The following is a 17,936-nucleotide window of genomic DNA, read 5'->3' as shown; positions in this document are numbered from 1 at the left end:
TTCCAAGAGCTGAAATTGGTATTTCAGACTCATGCTCGTGTCGAGAGGTATGAGTGTTGGGAAACGTAGCATGCAATTTCAAAAAAAATCCTATGCTCACGCAAGATCTATCTAGGAGATGCATAGCAACGAGAGGGGAGAGTGTGTCCACGTACCCTCGTAGACCGAAAGCGGGAGCGTTTGACAATGCGGTTGATGTAGTCGAACTTCTTCACGTTCCGACCGATCAAGCACCGAACGTACAACACCTCCGAGTTCTGCACACGTTCAGCTCAATGACGCCCCTCAGACTCTTGATCCAAAAAAGTGTCGAGGGAGAGTTTTGTCAACACGACAGCGTGGTGACGGTGATGGTGAAGTGATTCGCGCAGGGCTTCGCCTAAGCACTACGTGAATATGACCGGAGGCGTAAACTGTGGAGGGGGGCGCCACACACGGCTAACAATGTTTGTTGTGTGTTCTAGGAGCCCCTTCCCCACATATATATAGGTGGGAGGGGAATAGCCATGGGGCGCCCCAAGTAGGAGGAATCCTACTTGGGGGCCTTGTCCAATTCGCCCCCTTACCATCTTTTCCGGAGAGGGAAGGAAAGGGGAGAGAGGAGGGAAGGAAGGGGGAGGCCGAATTGCCTCCCCTTCCTTCTCTCTTCCCCCTTTCCCTTCCCCTTCCTATTCGGCCAGCAAGGGGGCGCACCAGCCCCTAAGGGGCTAGTCTGTCCAACTCTTGGCCCATTAGGCCCATATAGCTTGCCGGGGGTTGCCCGGAACTCCTTCCGATGACCCGATACGTACCCGATAGCCCCAGAACACTTCCGGTATCTGAATACTATCGTCCTATATAAGATCTTTACCTCTCGACCATTTCGAGACTCTTCGTCATGTCCGTGATCTCATCTGGGACTCCGAACAACATTCGGTCACCAAATTACATAACTCATATAATACAAATCATCATCGAACGTTAAGCGTGCGGACCCTACGGGTTCGAGAACTATCTAGACATGACCGAGACACCTCTCTGGTCAATAAACAATAGCGGAACATGGATGCTCATATTGGCTCCCACATATTCTACGAAGATCTTTATCGGTCGAACCGTTATGACAACATACGTCATTTCCTTTGTCATCGGTATGTTACTTGCCCGAGATTCGATCGTCGGTATCTTCATACCTAGTTAAATCTCATTACCGGCAAGTCTCTTTACTCGTTCTGTAATACATCATACCGTAACTAACTCATTAGTCACATTGCTTGCAAGGCTTATTATGATGTGCATTACCGAGAGGGCCCAAAGATACCTCTCCGATACTCGAGTGACAAATCCTAATCTCGATCCATGCCAACCCAACAAACACCTTCGGAGATACCTGTAGAGCATCTTTATAATTACCCATTTATGTGATACGTCTCCGTCGTATCTATAATTTTTGATTGTTCCATGCCAATATTAGGCAACTTTCATACACTTTTTGGCAACTTTTTATATTATTTTTGGGACTAACATATTGATCCAGTGCCCAGTGCCAGTTCCTGTCTGTTGCATGTTTTTGGTTTCGCAGAATATCCATATCAAACGGAGTCCAAGCGGGATAAAAACGGATGGAGCTTATTTTTGGAAGATATGGAAAATTCGGAAGGAAAATCAACGCGAACCAGTGCCCGAGGTGGCCATGAGGCAGGGAGGCGCGCCCCTACCCTCGTGAGCCCACCGTAAGGCGGTTGACGCTCTTCTTTTGCCGCAAGAAGCTAATATTCGGAAAAAAAATCACGGCGAAGGTTTCAGGCCAATCAGAGTTACGGATCTCCATATATATACGAAATGGTGAAATAGAGCCAGAACAGAACGCAGAAACAGAGAGAGACAGAGAGACAGATCCCATCTCGGAGGGGCTCTTGCCCCTCCCTTTCCATGGAGGCCATGGACCAGAGGGGAAACCCTTCTCCCACCTAGGGAGGAGGTCAAGGAAGAAGAAGAAGGAGGGGGGCTCTCTCCCCCTTGCTTCTGGTTGCACCGGAGTGCCACCGGGGGCCATCATCATCACCGCGATCTACACCAACACCTCCGCCATCTTCACCAACATCTCCATCACCTTACACCCTCTATCTACAGCGGTCCACTCTCCCGCAACCCGCTGTACCCTCTACTTGAACATGGTGCTTTATGCTTCATATTATTATCCAATGATGTGTTGCCATCCTATGATGTCTGAGTAGATTTTCGTTGTCCTATCGGTGGTTGATGAATTGCTATGATTGATTTAATTTGCTTGTGGTCATGTTGTTGTCCTTTGGTGCCCATCATATGATTACGCGCATGGATCACACCCTAGGGTTAGTTGCATGTTGATAGGACTATGTATTGGAGGGCAAGAGTGACAGAAGCTTCAACCTAGCATAGAAATTGATGCATACGGGATTGAAGGGGGACCAATATATCTTAATGCTATGGTTGGGTTTTACCTTAATGAACATTAGTAGTTGCGGATGCTTGCTAATAGTTCCAATCATAAGTGCATAGAATTCCAAGTCAGGTATGACATGCTAGCAGTGGCCTCTCCCACATAATACTTGCTATCGGTCTAGTAAAGTAGTCAATTGCTTAAGGGACAATTTCGCAACTCCTACCACCACTTTTCCACACTCGCTATATTTACTTTATTGTTTCTTTATCTAAACAGCCCCTACTTTTTATTTATGTACTCTGTATTATCTTGCAAACCTATCCAACAACACCTACAAAGTACTTCTAGTTTCATGCTTGTTCTAGGTAAAGTGAACGTCAAGTGTGCGTAGAGTTGTATCGGTGGTCGATAGAACTTGAGGGAATATTTGTTCTACCTTTAGCTCCTCGTTGTGTTCGACACTCTTACTTATCGAAAACTGTTGCAATCCCCTATACTTGTGGGTTATCATTATGTTGTGACGTTTGATAGCACGCAGGGTATTCCTCCGGTATCCGGGAGTTGCATAATCTCATAGTCAAATGAATGTGTAGAGGCTAGCAATGATGGAAGGGTGAGAGTGCGTATAATCCATGGACTCAACATTAGTCATAAAGAACTCACATACTTATTGCAAAAATCTACAAGTCATCAAAAACCTTGACACTACGCACATGCTCCTAGGGGTATAGATTGGTAGGAAAAGACCATCGCTCGTCCCCGACCGCCACTCATAAGGAAGACAATCAAAGAACACCCCATGTTTCAAATTTGTTACATAACATTTACCATACGTGCATGCTATGAGACTTGCAAACTTCAACACAAGCACTTCTCAAATTCACAACTACTCAACTAGCACGACTTTGATATTATTACCTCCATATCTCAAAACAATCATCAAGCATCAAACTTCTCTTAGTATTCAAAACACTCATATTTTTTTTACTAATCTTGAATACCTAGCATATTAGGATTATTTAAGAAAATTACCATGTTATTTAAGACTCTCAAAATAATCTAAGTGAAGCATGAGAGATCAATAGTTTCTATAAAACAAATCCACCACAGTGCTCTAAAAGATACAAGTGAAGTACTAGAGCAAAACTATATGACTCAAAAGATATAAGTGAAGCATATAGAGTATCCTAACAAATTCCAAATCATGTATGGCTCTCTCAAAAGGTGTGTACAGCAAGGATGATTGTGGTAAACTAAAAAGCAAAGACTCAAATCATACAATACGCTCCAAGAAAAACACATATCATGTGGTGAATAAAAATATAGCTCCAAGTAAAGTTACCGATAGAAGTAGACGAAAAGATGGGATGCCTTCCGGGGCATCCCCAAGCTTTGGCTTTTGGGTGTCCTTAGATTATCTTGGGGGTTCCATGGGCATCCCCAAGCTTAGGCTCTTTCCACTCCTTGTTCCATAATCCATCAAATCTTTACCCAAAACTTGAAAACTTCACAACACAAAACTCAAAGTAGAAAATCTCGTGAGCTCCGTTAGCGAAAGAAAACAAAAGACCACTTCAAGGTACTCTAATTAACTCATTGTTTATTTATATTGGTGTTAAACCTACTGTATTCCAACTTCTCTATGGTTTATAAACTATTTTACTAGCCATAGATTCATCAAAATAAGCAAACAACACACGAAAAACAGAATCTGTCAAAAACAGAACAGTCTGTAGTAATCTGTAGCTAGTGCAAGATCTGGAACCCCAAAAATTCTAAAATAAATTTTTGGACGTGAGGAATTTATATATTAATCATCTGAAAAAATAATTAACTAAATATCACTTTCCAAATAAAAATGGCAGCAGTTCTTGTGAGCGCCAAAGTTTCTGTTTTTTACAGCAAGATATCAAGACTTTCCCCAAGTCTTCCCAACGGTTCTACTTGGCACAATCACTAATTACACACAAAACACAACCTAAACAGAGGCTAAATAAATTATTTATTACTAAACAGGAGCAAAAAGCAAGGAATAAAAATAAAATTGGGTTGCCTCCCAACAAGCGCTATCGTTTAACGCCCCTAGCTAGGCATAAAAAGCAAGGGTAGATCTAGGTATTGCCATCTTTGGTTGGCAATCCATAAGTGGCTCTCATAATAGATTCATAAGGTAATTTAATTTTATTTCTAGGAAAGTGTTCCATGCCTTTCCTTAACGGAAATTGGAATCTAATATTTCCTTCCTTCATATCAATAATTGCACCAATCGTTCTAAGGAAAGGTCTATCAAGAATAATAGGACATGAAGGATTGCAATCTATGTCAAGAACAATAAAATCTACGGGCACATAATTCCTATTTGCAACAATAAGAACATCATTAATTCTTCCCATAGGTTTCTTAATAGTGGAATTCGCAAGGTGCAAGTTTAGAGAGCAATCATCAAAATCACGGAAACCTAACAAATCACACAAAGTCTTTGGAATCGTGGAAACACTAGCACCCAAATCACACAAAGCATAGCATTCATGATCTTTAATTTTAATTTTCATAGTAGGTTCCCACTCATCATAAAGTTTTCTAGGGATAGAAACTTCCAATTCAAGTTTTTCTTCATAAGATTGCATCAAGGCATCAACGATATGTTTAGTGAACGCTTTATTTTGACTATAAGCGTGAGAAGAATTTAGCACAGATTGCAACAAGGAAGTACAATCAATCAAAGAGCATTTTCATAATTAAATTCCTTGAAATCTAAAATAGTGGGTTTAGCAACATCTAGGGTTTTCATTTCTTCGATCCCACTTTCATCAATTTTAGCATCAAGATCTAAAAACTCCGAATTCTTGGAACGCCTTCTAGGTAAAGGTGGATCATATTCAGTCCCATTATTATTAAGATTCATATTGCAAAACAAATATTTAATAGGGGACACATCAATAACTTTTAGATCTTCATCTTTATTTTCATAGGAACTAGAAGAACACGCTCTTATAAAGGCATCTTTCTTAGCACGCATCCTAGCGGTTCTTTCTTTGCACTCATCAATGGAAATTCTCATGGCTTTGAGAGACTCATTGATATCATGCTTAGGTGGAATAGATCTAAGTTTCAAAGAATCAACATCAAGAGAAATTCTATCAACGTTCCTAGCCAACTCATCAATCTTAAGCAATTTTTCTTCAATCAAAGCATTGAAATTCTTTTGTGAAGTAATAAATTCTTTAATATTAGATTCAAAATCAGAGGGTATCTTATTATAATTTCCATAAGAATTGTTGTAGGAATTACCATAATTATTAGAGGGATTACTAGGATAAGGCCTAGGATTGAAATTTCCTCTATATGCGTTCTTACCAAAATTGTTCCTACCAACAAAATTCACATCCATAGATTCATTATTATTCTTAATCAAACTAGACAAGGGCATATCATTATGATCAGAAGAAACACTTTTACTAGCAAATAATTTCATAAGTTCATCCATCTTTCCACTCAAAACATTAATTTCTTGTATCGCATGCACCTTTTTATTAGTAGATCTTTCAGTATGCCATTGAGAATAATTAATCATAGTATTATCTAGGAGTTTAGTAGCTTCTCCTAAAGTGATTTCCATAGAAGTGCCTCCCGTGGCCGAATCTAAGAGATTTCTAGAAGCAAAATTCAATCCGGCATAATTTTTTTGTATAATCATCCACAAATTCAAACCATGAGTAGGGCAATTACGTATCATTAATTTCATCCTCTCCCAAGCTTGTGCAACATGTTCATGATCAAGTTGCTTGAAATTCATAATATCATTTCTAAGGGATATGATCTTAGCGGGAGGAAAGTACTTAGAGATAAAAGCATCTTTGCACTTATTCCATGAATCAATACTATTTTTAGGAAAAGATGAAAACCAATCTTTAGCATGATCTCTAAGCGAAAAAGGAAATAGCTTCAATTTAACAATATCGTTATCCACATCTTTCTTCTTTTGCATATCACACAAATCAACGAAGCTATTTAGATGGGTAGCGGCGTCTTCACTAGGAAGGCCGGAAAACGGATCTTTCATGACAAGATTCAGCAAAGCAGTATTAATTTCACAAGATTCAGCATCGGTAAGAGGAGCAATCGGAGTGCTAATAAAAACATTGTTGTTGGTATTGGTAAAGTCACACAATTTAGTGTTATCTTGAGCCATCATGACAAGCAAGCAATCCATCACACAAGCAAACGAAAAGCAAGCGGGCAAAAAGAGGCAAATAGAGAAAGAGAGGGAGGATAGAGAGAGAGAGGGTGAATAAAACGACAAGGGTGAAGTGGGGGAGAGGAAAACGAGAGGCAAATGGCAAATAATGTAATGCGGGAGATAAGGATTCTGATGGGTACTTGGTATATTGACTTTTGCGTAGACTCCCCGGCAACGGCGCCAGAAATCCTTCTTGCTACCTCTTGAGCACTGTGTTAGTTTTCCCCGAAGAGGAAGGGATGATGCAACAAAGTAGCGTAAGTATTTTCCTCAGTTTTTGAGAACCAAGGTATCAATCCAGTAGGAGGCTATGCGCGAGTCCCTCGTACCTGCACAAAACAAATAAATCCTCGCAACCAACGCGATAAGGGGTTGTCAATCCCTACACGGCCACTTACGAGAGTGAGATTTGATAGATATGATAAGATAATATTTTTGGTATTTTTATGATAAAGATGCAAAGTAAAATAAAAGCAAGGTAAAAAGCAAAGGAAATTACTAAGTATTGGAAGATTAATATGATGAAGATAGACCCAGGGGCCATAGGTTTCACTAATGGCTTCTCTCAAGAGCATAAGTATTCTACGGTGGGTGAACAAATTACTGTTGAGCAATTGACAGAATTGAGTATAGTTATGAGAATATCTAGGTATGATCATGTATATAGGCATCACGTCTGAGACAAGTAAACCGACTCCCGCCTGCATCTACTACTATTACTCCACTCATCAACAGCTATCCAGCATGCATCTAGAGTATTAAGTTAATGAAAACAGAGTAACGCCTTAAGCAAGATGACATGATGTAGAGGGATAAACTCATGCAATATGATGAAAACCCCATCTTGTTATCCTCGATGGCAACAATACAATACGTGCCTTGCTGCCCCTACTGTCACTGGGAAAGGACACCGCAAGATTGAACCCAAAGCTAAGCACTTCTCCCATTGCAATAAAGATCAATCTAGTTGGCCAAACCAAACTGATAATTCGAAGAGACTTGCAAAGATAACCAATCATACATAAAAGAATTTAGAGAAGATTCAAATATTGTTCATAGATAGACTTGATCATAAACCCACAATTCATCGGTCTCAACAAACACACCGCAAAAACAAGATTACATCAAATAGATCTCCACAAGAGAGGGGGAGAACATTGTATTGAGATCCAAAAAGAGAGAAGAAGCCATCTAGCTAATAACTATGGACCCGTAGGTCTGAGGTGAACTACTCACACTTCATCGGAGGGGCTATGGTGATGATGTAGAAGCCCTCCGTGATGGATACCCCCTCTGACGGAGCTCCGGAACAGGCCCCAAGATGGGATCTCGTGGATACAGAAAGTTGCAGCGATGGAATTAGGGTTTTGGCTTCGTATCTGATCGTTTGGGGGTACGTAGGTATATATAGGAGGAAGGAGTATGTCGGTGGAGCAACAGGGGGCGCGCCACCTACCTCGTGGCCTCCTCTTTTGTTTCTTGACGTAGGGTCCAAGTCTCCTGGGTCTTGTTCGTTGAGAAAATCACGTTCCCGAAGGTTTCATTCCGTTTGGACTCCGTTTGATATTCCTTTTCTTTGAAACCCTAAAATAGGCAAAGAAACATCAATTTTGGGCTGGGCCTCCGGTTAGTAGGTTAGTCCCAAAAATAATATAAAAGTAGATAATAAAGCCCAATAATGTCCAAAACAGTAGATAATATAGCATGGAGCAATCAAAAATTATAGATACGTTGGAGACGTATCAGACCGCCTCCTGAACCGCCGGGCGGTCCCTGGTCGTACTGGAAAGAACTTGAATTCTTAAACTCCCGCATGATAAAACAATCCTTCCAAAGGTGCGTAGCTGGCCTCTCTCGCGGCCCGTGCCTTGGGCAAGGTTCATTTAACAGGCGTTCAAGATTGGGACCTGAACCTCTACCCCGCTGGGGCGGTTTACCCTTGCAGCGCTGACCATCATCCTGGGTGTTGGTGTTAGCCACAAAACCCAAGATGTTATCCGCCTTGCGCTTGCCGTTGTTCCCATGACCCACCGGGTTATGCTGCTGCCCCTTGGCACTGCCATTCTTCTTTCCCTTCCCGTCTTTTCATCCTCAGACTCAGGGTCCTTCGTACTGTCTGAATCGACATACTTAACCAGAGCTTCCATAAGCGTGGCCATGTCGTTGCAGTGACGCTTGAGCCTTCCCAGCTTCAGCTTCAAGGGCATAAACATGCATTTGCCTTCCAATGTTAAGACGGCCGTGTCAGCATTGATGCGGTCTGATGAATGCATAATAGTTGAGACTTGCTTTACCCAATGGGTTGTGGACTCCCCCTCCTCTTGAACACAGGCGGCTAAGTCCACAATTGACATGGGCTGTTTGCATGTGGCTTTGAAATTCTGGATAAACCCACTTTTCAACTCGGCCCATGATCCACTGGAGTTAGCTAGTAAGCTTTTTAACCAAGTACAAGCTGTCCCTTCCAGCATCTTGGTGAAGTACTTAGCACATGCCGCATAATCCACATCCAGCATCTCCATCGTCATCTCATAACTCTCAACCCATGACTCAGGGGGTAAATCGGCAGTGTAATTGGGCACCTTACGAGGACCCTTGAAGTCCTTGGGTAGTTGCATGTTACGTATGGCTGGGGAAAGACACGGCACCCCCAAAGAACTGAAAACCACACCTGGTTCCACCGAAGTAGTTGGACGAACCGGAGTAAGCTGACGGGCCGCGTACTGTGCTGCTAACTCGGCTTCTCGACGCGTTCTACCATGATCCACCACATCCTAGGCATTAGCACTGCCGCCCGCCGGGTTATGACCTTGCGGCGGGTTACAGTTTCTCGCACTGCTTGATACGACCGGTTCATCAATATGCCTGATGTAGCTCCGACTTGGACGGGGAGTGGAATGAATCCTCTCGCGACTGTGTGAATAAGCCTGCTGCTGAGTCAAAGCTGTCTGAAGGAGTTCCCTAGCCCGTCGTGTTTCAACTACTACTGGGGACTCACCATCGATCGGGAGAGTTGGCAATAGTGAAGCGGCGACAACGATGTTATCCAACGGGTTAGAGTAATGACCCGGAGGCATTGGGACGTGCTGTGATGGGACATTGTTCTGACGAGGCGGATCCATCGCGCGCGGCTGAACCGGCGCCCCTATTCTAGGTGCCTCCGCCTGGTTTACCACTGGCTAGTTGCTGGTGCCTGCTCCTGGCGTGTTAAAGAGGTTCCTTCCCTCGTAAACCGGCGGCAGGTGAGACCGGTACCTTCTCCTCATGACATCATCTGAAGCACTCTGATCCAACATAAGCCGATAGGCATGTGCCTCTAATCCGGCCCGCTCATCGGCCATCCTAGTGTTCTCCGCTGCCAGATCTACCTTAGCTTGAGCTATCTGATCCTTCACCTTTGCAATTTCCGTGTTATGCTGATCCTAGTTTGCTGCGTCAACCTCAGCTGTTAGCAACGTTGCCAAAGTGTCGAATAAATCAGACAAAGCCAGAGCCGGCGATGGAGCAGAGCCCCCTGCCCCGACTGGTGTTGCCGCTGATGAACCGGAAATCACCACTGCGGCAGTGGAAGAATGCTGCACCAATTGTGTACCGGCCATGAAGATCGCAACTTGGCTCGGCGGTTCAAGGAGGTCCAGAATATTGTCGCCATCGGAACCACCACTAATCCGGCCATCATGCAGCTGATATAGCGACTCGTTCTCTCCAGTTGAAGACTCGTCATCAGAGTAGACGACGGTTTCGCCACCAGATACCGACCTATCCTCAGATTCCACTCCATGGATGAGTCCCACGAAGGCACGCTTCACGGCTTGCTGAATGTGGGCAGGTCTTGCACGCCGAGCCGTCTCGATGATGTCGATGCAGATGTCGGGCTCAGGGCCCAATTCACCGATCTTGCCAATGAAGACGTGTATTTCGCCAAAGGGGACCCGGTACCCATACTCGATCGAGCCGGCCTCGGGGCCCCAGCCCACGTCGTCGATGTAGAGCTTGCCGCGACAACTCTTGGTCATCCGGCCCACAGCGTATCCCTTGAGTCCTTCGAAGCTTTCCTTCAAGAACTTGAAACCATCGTGCGATAGCCCCATGGTGGGCGCCAACTGTCGTGGTTTTGTCACGGCAGATGTCCTCGTGAAAGGACTGAGTCGTGGAGCCATCACAACGGGTTTTCTTGAAGGGGTTAAAGCGGACAAGGGACGTGAGGATTTATACTGGTTCAGCCCCTTACGATGAAGATAAAAGCCTACGTCCAGTTGTGATGGAATTGCTTGGGTTTCGATGACCAGGGAGTGAATCCGCTTTGCCTGGCTCTCGAGTTATCGTTTGTCGTCCCTAAACCGCCGCCAGGTCGTCCCTTTATATACACAGGTAAACGCCCGACGGTTTATAGAATCCTGAGGCCGGTTCATACACGTGCCTGGCTCGGTTTCTACCTTTCCTTGCCTTACAATATAAGTTATGTATCATATGGCGGTTTATATCTACGGGCCCTAATCCTCCTTTGGGCCCTGGGCCTTCATGTAGATCTTCTCTGTAAAGCGCCATACCTCTTGTCTTCATGGGCTTCAAACATGACTAACTCCTTGTGGGCATAACCCGGCCCCTCATGGCCGTTTTATACTTAATAGTAATATCCCCAACACTTAGTGTGCTATCAAACGTCACAACGTAACTGGGTGACTATAAAGATGCTCTACAGGTGTCTCCAATGGTGTTTGTTGAGTTGGCACAGATCGAGATTAGGATTTGTCACTCAGTGTGTCGGAGAGGTATCTCTGGGCCCTCTCGGTAATGCACATCACTATAAGCCTTGCAAGCAATGTGACTAATGAGTTAGTTACGGGATGTTGCATTATGAAACGAGTAAAGAGACTTGCCGGTAATGAGATTGAACTAGGTAATGAGATACCAACGATCGAATCTCGGGCAAGTAACATACCGATGACAAAGGGAACAACGTATGTTGTTATGCGGTTTGACCGATAAAGATCTTCATAGAATATGTAGGAACCAATATGAGCATCCAGGTTCTGCTATTGGTTATTGACTGAAGATGTATCTCGGTCATGTCTACATACTTCTCGAACCCATAGGGTCCACACGCTTAACGTTCAATGACGATTTGTATTATGAGTTATGTGATTTGATGTACCGAAGGTTGTTCGGAGTCCCGGATGAGACCACGGACATGACAAGGAGTTTCGAATGGTCGAGATGTAAAGATCAATATATTGGAAGGCTATATTCGGACATCAGAAAGGTTCCGAGTGATTCGAGTAATTTTCGGAGTACCAGAGAGTTATGGGAATTCGCCGGGGAAGTAATGGGTGTCGGTGTCAAAACCGGCGGATCTCGGGTAGGGGGTCCCGAACTGTGCGTCTAAGGCGGATGGTAACAGGAGGCAGGGGACACGATGTTTTACCTAGGTTCGGGCCCTCTTGATGGAGGTAAAACCCTACGTCCTTCTTGATTTATTCTTGATGATATAAGTGTTACAAGAGTTGATCTACCACGAGATCGGAGAGGCTAAACCCTAGAAGCTAGTCTATGGTATGATTGTATGTTGTCCTATGGACTAAAGCCCTCTGGTTTATATAGACACCAGAGGGGGCTAGGGTTACCCAAGGTCGGTTACAAAGGAGGAGATATACATATCCGTATCGCCTAGCTTGCCTTCCACGCCAAGTAGAGTCCCATCCGGACACGAGACGAAGTCTTCAATCTTGTATCTTCATAGTCTAACAGTCCGGCCAAAGGATATAGTCCGGCTGTCCGGAGACCCCCTAATCCAGGACTCCCTCAGTAGCCCCTGAACCAGGCTTCATTGACGACGAGTCCGGCGCGCAGTATTGTCTTCGGCATTGCAAGGCGGGTTCCTCCTCCGAATACACCACGGAAGAATTTGAATACAAGGATAGTGTCCGACCCTGTAAAATAAGTTCCACATACCACCGTAGAGAGAATAATATTTCCACAAATCTAATCTGCTGACACGTGTTGGCAACATGACATTATGCCATGGCCTGGTGATTATTCGAACCGTTTCCTTTATCTAGCCCCGCACATAACGCGAGGCAGTTTTTTGACACGTCTTGTCAAAGCAGAGATCGTGTCCCCCTTATTACGGGATTCTCATCAATACGGGTGTGGGTAACCCAACCGCGCCATCGATTACGACGCTTGGGGGATAAGCGAGTTTTACCAGGCTAGTGGGGGCGCATAGTTTCGGCCGCCCTTATAAAGGGACAAGGTTTAACCTTTTTCTACCCACGTCTTCCTCCTCCTTTCTCATCCACTCTCGCGCACTCGAGCTCCAACGCCCAAGCCCACATCCTTCCCCTCAACCTTCTCCAATCATGTCCGGAGTGGGAGGCAAATGGATGGCTTCCTCCGTTATGGAGGGACACATCAAGAAGCTGCGCGAAGCCGGATACGTGGCCACGAATATCGCGCATCGGCTACCCGCTGCGGGGCAGATCGTTCCTACCCCTGAACCTCACAAGAGGGTAGTCTTCCTCCACCACTTCCTCCGCGGACTGGGGTTTCCCCTCCATCCATTCGTCCGTGGTCTCATGTTCTACTATGGGCTGGACTTCCATGATCTGGCCCCGAACTTCGTCCTCAACATTTCGGCGTTCATCGTCGTGTGTGAGGCTTTCCTCCACATCCGGCCCCACTTTGGCCTGTGGTTAAAGACCTTCAATATTAAGCCGAAGGTGGTGGGCGGCCAACAAGCAGAATGCGGCGGAGCCATGGTGGGAAAGATGCCCAACGTTATATGGCTCGAAGGCTCCTTCGTGGAGACCATAAAGGGGTGGCAATCGGCGTGGTTCTACATCACCGAGCCGCGCGATGCGAAATGGGTGGCTACCCCCAAGTTTCGATCCGGAATCCCCACGCGGCTCACCTCCTGGAAAGAGAAGGGCCTGTCCTGGGGTTCATCGGTAGAGCTGGACGGACTCCAGAAATGTATCCGGAATATGGCAGGCAAGAAGCTCAAGCTTGTCAACATAGTCCAGGTCATGCTCATCCGCCGGATCCTCCCGTGCCAACAACGGGACTTCAACTTGTGGGAGTTCGACCCGGCCCAACACCAGACTTTGAGCGAGCTCTTCGACACAACGCACAAGGACATCTGGAAGGTGCTGTTCAAGGGCACCGAGGTCCCTCCCTCTCTCACCGAGGACCGCGGGCTAAGCGCGAAGCGCCGAGCGCATTCGGTGAGTTCTATACATCCGGTAGGATATTTATTTCCCCTAGCTTAACCATGTGCGGGGTCTGAGCTCCATGCCTTTGACATGACTAGGTGGAGACGTCGGGGCAGATTAACTGGCCGGCCCCTCTACCCGAAGACACTACGGACGCTCTCCTAACGGAGATGCTGACTCCGGCTCCTTACAAGGTGCTGGAGAAGACCAAGAAGGCCAAGGGAACCCGAAAGAGTTCTCGACGCTAGGTGTTATCGGACTCATCGTCCGATAACTCTGCGACGCACTCCTCCCCCGAAGACGAGGAGGAAGATGAAGATGCTCCCCCTCCAGTCGGGGGAGACAAGAAAAGGAAGGCCGCCCCAACCGGGGGGGCCGAAGGGTCCAACAAGGAAAGGACTCTCCTTCCGGACTACTCCACCACCGCCGCTGAAGGCGAAGACGAGTGGCTGCTCAGGTCCAAGCCCCTGGCGAACTCGTAAGTATTCGGATGCCAGAATAACTCATAGCATACCTTTGTCACACTGCTTCTCCTAACGCCAAATTATGATTATGCAGACCGCCACGAGCCCGTATCGACGTATCTTTGGACGACTCCCTGGGCTCGTCGGATATGGATAGTGATCCACTTCCGACCGCCACCTCCCCTTGCCCTACAGATAATGCCGAGGTATTGTCTCAAGAGGCTCCGAGTCGAGGGGAGACAGTCCCGGAGGCGCCTCAAGGCGACCTTCCGGATTCCGGGAGAAGAGGGAGCAAGGCTCCCGAGGGCTCCGAGCTCGGCCCTCAGCCGAACACCGCGCCGGAACCTCCAGTGGTTCCGGACTCAGGCAGGTGGCCTCCATCCAAAAGGGGCAAGACACCTGTGCCGGTGACCTCTGTCCATCCAGAGGCACCGGACAGTCTGCTGGGAGCGCTTTGCAGCGCTTCCATCGACGAAGAGCACCACACTATTATGAATGTGGTGGTCCAGAAGGTTCAGTCTGCCAAGAGCGGAGTGACTGAAGCCTGTGCCAGCCTTCTAACAGGCTTTGAGGTAAGTTTTTGAAATATGGGGAAAAATATTACCGCATAGACAGTAGCCCCTGATGCTCTGTTCGGTGTTCACAAAGAAAAGCCGAATGGAGGATCAAACAATATCGCAGGAGTCTAATATAAGTATGTCAATATGCGTATGCAGGCTTCGCTGCTGGTCTCTGCCGCACTAACTGCGGAGGTCGCCGCACTGAAGCAGGACCTTAAAGGGTCCAAGGACGAGCTCGGCCTTGCTAAGAGGCAGCTCGAGGAGGACGAACGTAAGTAGTACCTAGTCTATGGATATGTATAAAAAGAATGCAATTGCAAAATGACAGGATCATCGTAAATTTTCCAGGGGCCACGACCGAGGTGGCGACCCTGAAGCAAGCGCTATCCGAGGCTGAAGACAAAGCGACCAAGGAGCGCACCAAGCGGGAAAGGCATGAGGCACGGGTGGGCGAGTTGCAGCAAGAGCTCCACGCTCTCGTGACGAAGCACGAGGCGTTGGAGCTTGACTTGAAGATGCGATAGTCCGAGCTTGCCGCGGCCCTCGAGAGCGCAAAGAATGCCAAGGCCGAAGCCCAAAAGGCCCTCCAGGAGATTGATGCGATGAAGAAGATAGCGGCGGGTAAGGCATTCTATATGCAAAGCAAGCATGTGAAAGTAAATTACCTGTTACTTACCTGAATCCGGAGCTCTCCAGGAGCATTCGCAGATTTGCCCCGCAGTGTGTCGGATGCCGCACAGTTTTACCAGGCCGAGGAGGGAAGCTCAACGGAGAAGCTGTTCTGGTCTCAGTATACTAGGACCGAACACCCGATGCCTCTGAGCGACCAGCTGAAGCAACTGGTCGAGCTGCACAAGGCGGCCGAACAGGCCATGAAGGGCTTTATAGTCTGGATGTGGCCTGGCGATGCCCTTCCCAACAGCTAATTCGGCCTGGTGAGGCGGCTTGTGGATGCCTACCCATGGCTGGAAGTCATCAAGCGGTCCGTCTGCATCGAAGGTGCATGCCGGGCTTTCTCCCGTGTGAAGGTGCAATGGGCCAAGCTGGACGCCGTGAAGCTGATTAAGGAAGGGCCGCCCGGAGGGCAAGGAGCATCACCACCCCGAGATGTACTATGAGGGTGTCCTGAAGGGTGCTCGTCTCGTAGCGGACGAGTGTACGAAAGATATAATATTTGAGTAAACTCGCTCGTGTAATCCTGTATTTATGAAAAGTTGTTCATATGCTCTATGCAATGCTTGTTTGAATTTAAAATATTACCTTCTGTTCGGCTATTTATCAAATCTGAGAGATGGCTAGTCGTCGGCTTCCGCCCCCACGCCATGAGTGCTGGGGTGTTCGGGATAAACCTGAGCACTCTTGTTCCCATTGTTGGGTCCTTCGAGGGAGGTGCTCAGCACAACGAACAAGGAAATCGGACTATAATGCGTTATCACTCTCACTTAGCCATAGAATTCTATAATTTTAAATTTTGGCGAAGCCCCTAGTATTCGGAAGGCCGAATTCGGGGCGCGATACACGCCTTAAGCCGGACAGGGCCGACTCCTCGCTCTAAGCGGCATAAGCCTTTAGGGACTCGAAATCTCTCGAACAGCGACCAGTCTCTCGCCTTATCATGACAATCAGTTTTAGCTTTCTCTACCGAGGTGCTTAGCCCAGCAGAATCGGGGCACAATCGCAGTAGTTCTCCCAGTGCTACCTTAGCCGATATAGCGGAACGTAAGGTACCAAAACATGGGAGCTGGGCAAACCCAACTATTGACCCATGACATGATTCGGAGCTGATGCATATAATGCTATAAGTTCGGGGTGCCGCACTGTCGAAAGTGTTCGGACTTCTCACGCCGTATTATGGGGTATGCTTAAGCCCCTAGCGTATTGGCCATACCAGAGTGTACGGGTGCTGGATGTCATGAATGAACATATATATAAAAAGGAAGAATGCAATAATAGTCTTAATGCTATGCATTTTTTATTCAAAAAGGTGCGTTAAAGCAGAATGATACAAGTAGTGCGAGAAGCAAAAAGTAGGACTGTTTGACATGTCCCTTCCAAGGGCAAGCTGAGGAATAGTATTAAAGCAAATATTTCACTCGTTATCGTAATCCACCTGGGAGTTCCGTGGTGTGACGTAGCTTTCTGCCTCCTTGGTTGCTGCATCATGTGTTCAGCAATCACGCTGCCGGATAGGGTTTCCAGAGATTAAAGTCCTGAAAGAGAAAAATAACAAAGTGGGAAGCCCCTAGTGCGGTTTAAGCCGCGACTTGGGGCGTGCCGCCGTCGTGCCCCCCTTCCCGCCTATGCCCATGGTATTTTTAATGTGTAATTATGTACGCGTGGCACAGATTTCGCCATTTGGCTGGGGCCAGGGTGGGGGCCGCATTGCTATGCGAGCTCGGGACGTGCCAGGCAGTCCAGTAGCTGATTACTCCGGGTGCGCTTGAAGTTGTCCGGGTCCTTAATCGCCGAACTAGTGGATTGCCTTAAGAGGCTGCTTTGCACTTCTGCTGCGAGGGCCGCAGTGTGCTCCTCCGTGCGAAGAGAGCGCTCTGTGTTTCCATTGACTGTGATGACCCCCCGAGGTCCTGGCATCTTGAGCTTGAGATATGCATAATGCGGTACCGCATTGAATCTTGCAAATGTGGTTCGCCCGAGCAGTGCATGGTAGCCACTGCGGAACAGGACTATGTCGAAGATTAACTCTTCGCTTCGGAAGTTATCCGGAGATCCGAAGACCACTTCTAGTGTGACTGAGCCTGTGCAATGGGCCTCTACACCTGGTATGACGCCTTTAAAGGTCGTTTTAGTGGGTTTGATCCTTGAGGGGTCTAGACCCATTTTGCGCACTGTGTCCTGATAGAGCAGGTTCAGGCTGCTGCCGCCGTCCATTAGGACTCGAGTGAGGTGAAATCCGTCAATGATTGGGTCTAGGACCAGTGCGGCGAATCCGCCATGACGGATACTAGTGGGGTGGTCCCTGCGATCGAAGGTGATCAGACAGGAGGACCATGGGTTGAACTTGGGGGCGACTGGCTCCAATGCATATACGTCCCTGAG

Source organism: Triticum urartu, chromosome 4, assembly GCF_003073215.2.
Source record: "Triticum urartu cultivar G1812 chromosome 4, Tu2.1, whole genome shotgun sequence".
Classification (NCBI taxonomy): domain Eukaryota; kingdom Viridiplantae; phylum Streptophyta; class Magnoliopsida; order Poales; family Poaceae; genus Triticum; species Triticum urartu.
Note: the sequence above shows the minus strand (reverse complement) of the source record.